Genomic DNA, 8,920 nt, shown 5'->3' with positions numbered 1-8,920 from the left:
CATTCATCCCTTGAAAGAAAGAAAAAGGAGTCTGAGATAAAAAAGTTTTCAATTAGTTTGCTGTTGCTACAAGGGTGAGGAAAAGGAAGGGATTACATCAATGTGCTCTAAATGGGGAGTGCTGTGGGACTGAGAAAGGGCTGGAAGGTTTTTGACCATTTCAAGACTCAGAGAAGAATAATTGCTTCTGTGACAAGCTGTGATCCCTGGCTCTGCCTAACACAGCTCTAACCTTTCAAGAAAGTTATGCAGAAGGTTGATTTCGGTCAAACTCCAAACTCAAATCTGAAAGTGTCCTGCTGAAACCATAACATATAGTTGTTTGATATGTAGGGGAACACGGAGAGGGGGAATGAAAGACTAAGTATTTTTCTTAGCCTGACTGGTGTCACTCCTCAGCACACAGAATGCTCAGTGCAAAGGGAAACACGCAGGTTTTTGAAACAAAATACAACTGTCTGGATAGTACACATGGCTGGGTGAGGGTGGCAGGGCTGTGACTTCTCAGAACCTTGCAATTTGGTAGAGAAATCAGTGGCACAGATCAACCCTGCTCTTGGATTTGTTTTGTGTACTTACAGAGAGGGAACAGAAAGTCAAGCAAACTTAGCTCAATATAAGCCTCTAAAAGTGGGAATTTTCCTCATTCAGGAATTCCCAATTGCACAAACTCAGAAACCTCTGTTTTCAGGGTGTCGTACACTTGTTCTCTCAAAGTTACATATCATTCTTTCCTGTAATTTTTCAACACAGCCAGCACAGACCTTGAAGCTAATAAACAAAACCCATCTTTTGTAACAAGGAAGCCCATCAATTTACAACATCTGTTTCTGAAGTCTTTTGACAGTAAATTAATAAAATGTAGTAAGAATAGCAGTAGCAGCAATTGTAATGCTAAAAATTTCTAATGATACAATGAACTCGGGGTACTGTAGATATTTTGTCTGGACAGAAGAAAAACTAAAATGCAAATACATACTCAGGCTCAGTGCAGAAAATACTTAAAATCTGTAAGTCACTTAAATTCTTTGATTGAATACAGTATGATTTACACCAGATTTAAACTTTACTCACCTCTGGAGAACATCCTAAAAAGAAAGAAGATGAGGTTACCCTTCAGTCACTTCAGCACTTCCTTTTTGATAAGCCCTCTTATCTGCCATCAGCGTCAGATCTGCATTCATCAATTATTCTCTGGTGTGCTGTGGAAGGCGAACATATGAATGCAGATGAATAAAAGCATCCAGTTTTTTAGTGGTTGTTTTTTTTTTTCTTTAGTGTAAATAGCAACAGTATAAAGAGTTTACAGAACCACAGAGATGGGGTATGCCTGGCTGGAAGGAACAGAGAGATCAGCTGATCACATTAAAAAATAAAAACTTTTGTTCAAGTGTTATCTAAAATGTTTATTGCTCTTCAGGTTAGAACTGCAGCATATACTTCTGGCCTTAGCAGCCTCATTTCCAGTCAACACCTTCCCTAGACTGGTTGAACCATGATAGTATTTCATTTTTTATTGTTGCTATTAACCAACAAACTTACACTTCTCTCCTGAATCTCATCCACTTTTCCTGGAATTTGTCTCCCTCACTGACACATTGGCTCTTGGGGCTACTGCAAATATCCCCATAAATATAATGGTGCAGAAACCTGTCCTGGTGCTGTATTGGGGAACAGGAATACCTGATGGCAATGTCAGAATTACCAACTATTTCCCAGATGGGAGAGAGTAGGTTTCCCTCTACTGGTGCCTCCTCTACTGGTCTCCCTTAAGTTATGGACAGATTTGGTTTCTCTCTCCAGGCAGCAAAGTGAATGTGACAGAGGAAGCCAGATGGGAGGCAGGCATTTTCATTTCTAGCCAGCCTACCGTGAGAATCCTAGCTTTGCTCTTCTGAAAAGTCATCTCTCAAAATACAGCTGTAATTCCTCACATCAAAACCATGTCTGAACTGCTGATAGCTTAAAATTGTGAAGTGGTGGGATAATTTTGTGTATGGTACACCTACATGTTCACCATGCCAACTGCCCTTCTGCCCAGCCTTTACTTCACGTCTGATAAGATGTGCAAAGGATTGGTGTGCATCAGTCAACCTGCATCAGGCTCAGCATGTACTAAAGAAGGGGCTGCAGTGGGAACTCTGACAAGTTTAATCAATCTATTTCTTCTCCAGACTTGCTCCTACACATGCCTCCAGCCCTCCTGCTTCCTCTGTGGCTGTGCCAAGCCTCAGATTTTATAGCGGCAGTCTGTAGAGACCATGCTGTTCATCATCTATCATGAACTCATGAACATGGTGCCCCTAACTTATTTACTGCAGAACTTTGAAATGGATCCTGTAGTGAATGACGACTCACCATCTATTTCTGATCTGATCTAAACCATATTTCCTCCTTCACTGTACGTCTACTTTCTATCTCTGCTTTTCTTCTTATTTTTAAGCTTTACCACGGAGATCCATATGGTGCATTAAATTAAAGACATTATACAAAGAAGGCGATATATTTTGTTGTACTGTTCCCATCCCACCATATGAACTGCTGGATGTAAAGGGTGGAGTAACTGAGAAAAAGAAAATCAAGGCAAAATCTTCAGTCAACCACAATTCCCATTCTCTGTAAATCTAGAAGACAGGAAGTTGCAGTCAACAGCCATACTGGCTAAGAAGGCCTGAAGGACAGAAATTCTTCAGTCCAACTTAGGTTACATACACTGGACTAAATTAGTTCCTATTATAACTTCTCAGAAAAAATTGGTCCAATAATAGATAAACTTTAGGATATTCCTGCAAGGATGAATTACAACTTGGCAACATGTATTATGGAGCTCCAGGGGGAAAGTAAGAACAAAGGAGGCTCTCAACTTTCCAAATATAGATCATAGAAGCAATTGTATCACCATTAATACAGAAAGGAGGAATAAGATTATAAAATTAAATAAATAGGAAATCTTTCAACTTAAGGATAAGGTCTAGGAGAGAGATTTCCTGAACAATTGGCCAGAACTAGAATAGTTTTAAGATAATCACAATTTTTACAGTACAATAAAAATAGGTATAATAGAAGTATCACTCAAAACTCAAATGTATGAGGACAAAAAAGTCACAAATTGCAATAGAAACCCCTAGGGAATCTGAAAATGTATAAGGGTTGGGGGTTTTTAAAATTTGTCTGGCTATTGAAGAAAAATATTGTATTAACAAATGGACAAATGAGAGTAGAGCTATCCCTCAGAGTCGCTTCATCAACCACAATCATATGAAGAATCCAATGTACCTTTTTGAAAAGTAGTTGAAATACTGAATCTCCTAAAGCAGAGAAGCCTTTGTTAGGTACTTTTGAAGGTCATCAGTAGCTTTTAGTGTATAGGACGTTTTTACAACAATTAGATCAAAACTCAGATTGAAAATGTTGGTGGATTTCATAAGTTAGAATGAGATCAATAGTTGACTCCCCCAGTGTGCTACCCAGGAATTGGAGTTTTATTCTAAAATCTCTCTCTTCTACCTGGAGCACAACTGGAGCCACACATTAATTTTATATCATAACAAATGATTGTTTGTTCATTTAAATTTTAAAAGATAGTTGAAGAAAGGTAACCTTCAATGTTGAAGCTCTGAAACCCCTATTGCTTGTATAACTCCTGAACAGTCATGTGGATCCCAGTAATCAAAATAGACTCACATACGGTGTCTTCTGGCATAACTATATTTATACCATCTGTTAAGCTAAACTTGAACACTAAGGAGATTCAAACCCAGTGTTAAGAGGTTATAACTGCAAAACTGAGATGGACTTTGACAAGCAAGCCTTCAAATCAATACTAGCACATTCATTGTCTGAAAAATCTTTCAGTTCATAAGGCTCAAAAGCTATATAAAATGGCACGACAAATACAAGTTTTGTAGATATAAAAACTCTTTCTGCAGACCATAGTAGTATGCAGAGAGTAAAACATTAAAGATTTTAGGAACAAGAATAATTCAGGTTGCCCAACAGGCCTGCCAGATTGTATTCTTCTTAATATCATGCGAGCAGGGAGGAATGTAATTATTATTTTTCCTCATGACACTAATTCCATTTGTAACTGACAGGCTAAACAAAGAGTGCACATGCTCCTTTTAGCCAAGAGGCTACTTTTTGTTTAAGAATATAATGGATGATTCATTAATATAAAAAACAACCCAGCAACAAAACAAAGAAAAACATAATATTGATGGGATGCTGATGGATATATTGTATCATACACAAACATTATCCCAAACATTGCTTTCTGTCATGTTAGCAGGCAAGATTTTTTAATGAGCCTATTGAAAATAAGAAAATGATTTGTGATTATTTGTCCCCCCTGTAAATACTAATGTTACCATCAAGATATTTCCTGTATCTCTTCCCAAAACATACATCTTAATCAGACAGCTAGAGATGGCATGCTACAAATAGTGGATAATAAGGTAAAAGCAGATAAAGCAGGTTGCTCACAGCCAACAGAATAGTTTTTTTCAAAGTCAGGTAGATCAAAACAGATTTCAAATGCAAAAATTATAAATAATGGAAGATGAATGAGCCCATGAAGGAAATTTAAAAGAGCACAACTCGTATCATTATGAGTCTGCAAGGTCCTGCTCTATTTTCTGACCATGCCTCAGAAACAGGGTTTCAATCTGCAGCTCTATTATCACATTAAAACAAACAAGAGAGAAGTTCTTGGACAGAACTTTAAATGATAGAAGATTAGAATTAGGGGGGGGAGGGAAATGAAGGATGTGAGGAAAAAAAAAAAAGAAATATTAATGGTAACCTCTAGGCTACTTTTAGAACTTGCTCAGTTATTTAAGGGATTAAAGCTACGAGAACTAGTGCAACATTAAGAAAATAAATACACAAGGCATTTCTAAGTGGGTGACAGTAAAAGACATACTCAACTTCAAATTGTTTTCCAGATGAAATGATGAAAGATTCACTATTTCCAAGATTTAAACATCACACAAGGAAAGCAACAGCAAATGCAAAAAGGACAATTAATCTTCATGGGTAAAGAGGAGGGTATGGGATCCTAATTGGGATGTTAGGGTACATTCCATATATTTCATTAAATATACATTATTATTTTAAAAATTTAGTTACTCCATTTGATAAGGATGAGTTTTCCTAACCTTGCTGAAAAACATTTGTGTTGCATAATGCTAGCATAATATTTATTATTCATTGTTTTATTTTCAACCAAAAGGATAGAACACATAAAGTGATATTGCATTTATTATCGAATACCATAATACAAGGTTAAAAGAATTTTATTTTTTATTGTGATATGTTGTGATATGTGATATTTGTCACTGCCCTGGAAATATTGTGTTTAAAGCTATCTCTGTTTCTTGTTATATCTCATCAATAATGAAAACTCAGTTGAGCATATTTGAGTAAACTCATATACTTGTCAGACAAATTTTCTGAGTTTTTTTGTCATCTTTTTTGTTAGCAAAGATATTCATTCTATTCTTACTTTCAACCTTAACAGCCACCATCGCTTTCTGCCAGAAAATGCATCTGACAGTTTCTTTGGATCATAATATCATTTACCTAACTAATGTAATTACTCATGGTGATAAGCAACATAGACTACACTTTATTTGCACCATCTGCCCTGTGTTTAGAGTACTGCAAATCAGGAGAAGAAAATAGGACATCTTACTTTCACTACTGATTTTCTTTCCTGTACTCTTGCTAGGACTGTCACAGATATCAACTAGCCCAGAACACACTTGCAGAAATGCCTTCATCCAACCTTTTTTAGTGAATGCACAGGCATCTTTGTGCTGAAATATGTCCAGATTTATATTATCTATCTGATAAAGGCATACTTCCTATTGACTCCAGGGTCTTATTCCACTCTCTTTTCCGTCTGTCTGGAAACAATGTGACTCTGCATGTTCTTGCAAAATGACTACCCTTTGGTTACACCATGAGGTACCAGGAACCGCATGATATGTGCTGTTCATTGCTGCCCTCCACAAGCCTGCTCTAATCAAACCTCCTGCCTTGAATGCTGTTCTGAAAGAAGTCCCTACAAGGTTGCTTGGTAGCCCCAGTATCCAGTTGTGACCTTTTTAGCTAACAGTACCCTTCCCATCATGAGGAATTGAACAGTGAGACAAAATTACACTACTATGATGTCCAAATTATAATCTGTTTTAATACTGTATTTCTCTCATGGTTATCCCCCCAAAAAATGTATAGCGCTTTGATTCCTGTCCAGGGTATTTTAAAACAGTGGAAATAAGATCTTTGGAAAATCCACTCTTTTTTTCTTACCCCCTAAAAAGGGCACTTGCAGTTCCAACCTCATCAGGTCACACTTTGTTACCTAAGAAGGCTTTCAAATAAATGTGGCTTAGGCCGAAAATTCTTTTGAAGGGAAAATCAATGAGTTGTTTTATTTTTTTAAGTGTTCTAATTCTGCCATTCACAGTATAAAGAGTGGTTGTAGGTAAAGAAAAAATCCTTCCTCTCCTCCTTACCTCCCCCGACCTGCTACTTTCTCCCTTTTGAATGCCTTCAGCCTGAGCTGTGGAGACATCAAAGACTTCAAAGGCAGCACATACTGCTGCTGGGGCTGATACTGAAAATGCAGGATTCAGTGGAGAATGTAAAGATTGTTGATCGAGGAGTATCTTCATTAGTTTCAAATGAATGATGCCTTCCTTCATTTCAGATGAATTAAAACAAATATCCAAAACAAGCAAACAAAAAATTAAAATAAAAATTTAAAAAAGAACAAAAACAAAGGAGGGAAGCATCACACAAGTAAGGAGGAATCAGAGTGCAGCAAACAAATCAATTTTTCTGTTGTATTTAACATGTTCTGAGGACACAGTACATTAGGACTCTCTCCACATGTACCTCTGCCGACATTCATTATGTTCCAGGCAATTCCTAAACCTTGCTCTTGTTGCTGCCATAAACTACAGTGTGAAGGCAGAGAAGTACAGTCCCAGAGTTGACCAGAGGTTCCCCAACATTTGAGAAATCAGAAGTAAAGCAAAGAAAGCCATGGGAGGCATGGAAAGGAAACTGTAGGTTCAATTCAAGGATTAACTGAAGGGGAACATATTTTATTTCTTCGCTGGATTCATGCCAGGCCCTAGGAGAAAATCCTGTGAAAGGAGCTAGGCAGCTCCCTGCTTCTTCTGCTTTGGTTGAACTGTCCATCTCTGACTTGCCACTCGCTGTCTGCAGTGATCTCAGCATCAAGTCCACAGCTGACTAATCCTACATCTGCTGCAGAGCTCAGGAACTTGGCTAACCAAACACATGATTTCTTCTATTATTTAGGATTTAATGATGGAATTATCAAAATAAACCTAAAATACTAATGTTTTATTTACATGGATAACTGAAAGTCTAGCAGAACCTCGTGAAAAATTCATCAGAGTTGGAAACCATGTGAATTCGATTTCAGGCGTTATGCTTTTATGCACAGTATCATAGCTTTTTAACTAGTGCATATCAGCTGTAATGGGCAGGCAATGCAATTAGTGCATAGGGGCTCCACATCTTTTATTGCAGGGGATTCTGGGTTTCCAATTTGGGGATTAAACAATTTTAAAAAAACTTGAAAGTGTTTGAATAAGAGCCTTTTGAAATGAAAAATTATTTTCTTAGCTAGTTCTGGATGAACTGCTCTGGTAAAAAGAATATTGTTTAATTTTCATTTTGAATTAAAGACCTGGAAAGCTGAGTAATACACAAGCAAATGCTGAGTTGAGCTGTGCTTCTGCTCCTCTGAGGGCTGTAAAAATGTATTAAAACAGGAATTATTTTGTACACTGTGCTGTACTTCAATGTTTAATTCTCAGCAGGCTATAAAATCACTTCCAGGATAATGAAATTACAAAAGAACTTTAATTTCATTTTCTATCCCTTATCTTTACAGATTACTAAGAGAAGATGTTTGTAAGATGAGCAATATTTCTACTCTCTGTCTTCTGACTGGCCAGGGCTTTTTGACTGAATTACCTGCAAAGCATTTTTGCAGGTAATTCAGATGGCACATAGTGTAGAAGATCCTGAAATATTCAGCTGATTGCATCAGTTTATGTGTTACGGGTTACAAAAGCATTAATAGGCATAGTAATAAAAATAATAAAGTATAGATAAAAAAAAATGTGAGCATCAGTACAGTGAGTGTTTAAGGTAAAGGCTTATTGCAACAAAATGACAAAACAAAATCATCTGCTTTGAGCATCAGATCAATAAAGAATGTCTCTGATAACCATTCCTCAGTGCTATTTCAAAGAGAAGGTAGAAAAGGCACTTCCAACATTTTTGCAGTGATTTGCAAAACATTCAAGGACAAAATTTTTCTCCTGGGATAAAGTCCAGAGCTGTTCCTCACACCAAAATCTCATTAGAACTGTCAGAGTTTTAAGTTCAGTTTTCTTTCTGAAAGTTATGCACTGGTAAAAGCAGACCTTGCAGAGCTGAAGCAAGAATTACTCTTCTATTTCAAAGCAGACCTTCATACATTTATTTCGTGAAGAAGGGATGTAGGGCTGGATTTGCAAAACATTTTGAATTCCTAACTTTTAAAACGCTGCTTTGAGTCAAAAGGCGAAGAGATTTGACCTTCTGTAATGCCCCAGTAAATGAAGGGAATCTCCTGAAAGGTGAGGGAATGGAAATTATAAGAATCTCTCCAAGAATCAATGAGAATCAATTAGAGGATGTAAACTGTGTTAGTGATATTTTCCAGTAAAAAATATTTAAAAAAATAGAAAAAGGAAAAGGAAAAGAAAAAAAGAAATAGAAAAAAGAAATAGAAAAAGGAAAAGGAAAAAAGAAAAAGAAAAAGAAAAAGAAAAAGAAAAAGAAAAAGAAAAAGAAAAAGAAAAAGAAAAAGAAAAAGAAAAAGAGAAAAAGA

The sequence above is a fragment of the Lagopus leucura genome, unplaced genomic scaffold (genome assembly GCF_019238085.1).
Source record: "Lagopus leucura isolate 7727_CA_CO unplaced genomic scaffold, USGS_WTPT01 Super-Scaffold_73, whole genome shotgun sequence".
NCBI lineage: Eukaryota > Metazoa > Chordata > Aves > Galliformes > Phasianidae > Lagopus > Lagopus leucura.
The sequence above is the reverse complement of the archived record's forward strand: the minus strand, read 5'-3'. Positions refer to the sequence as shown.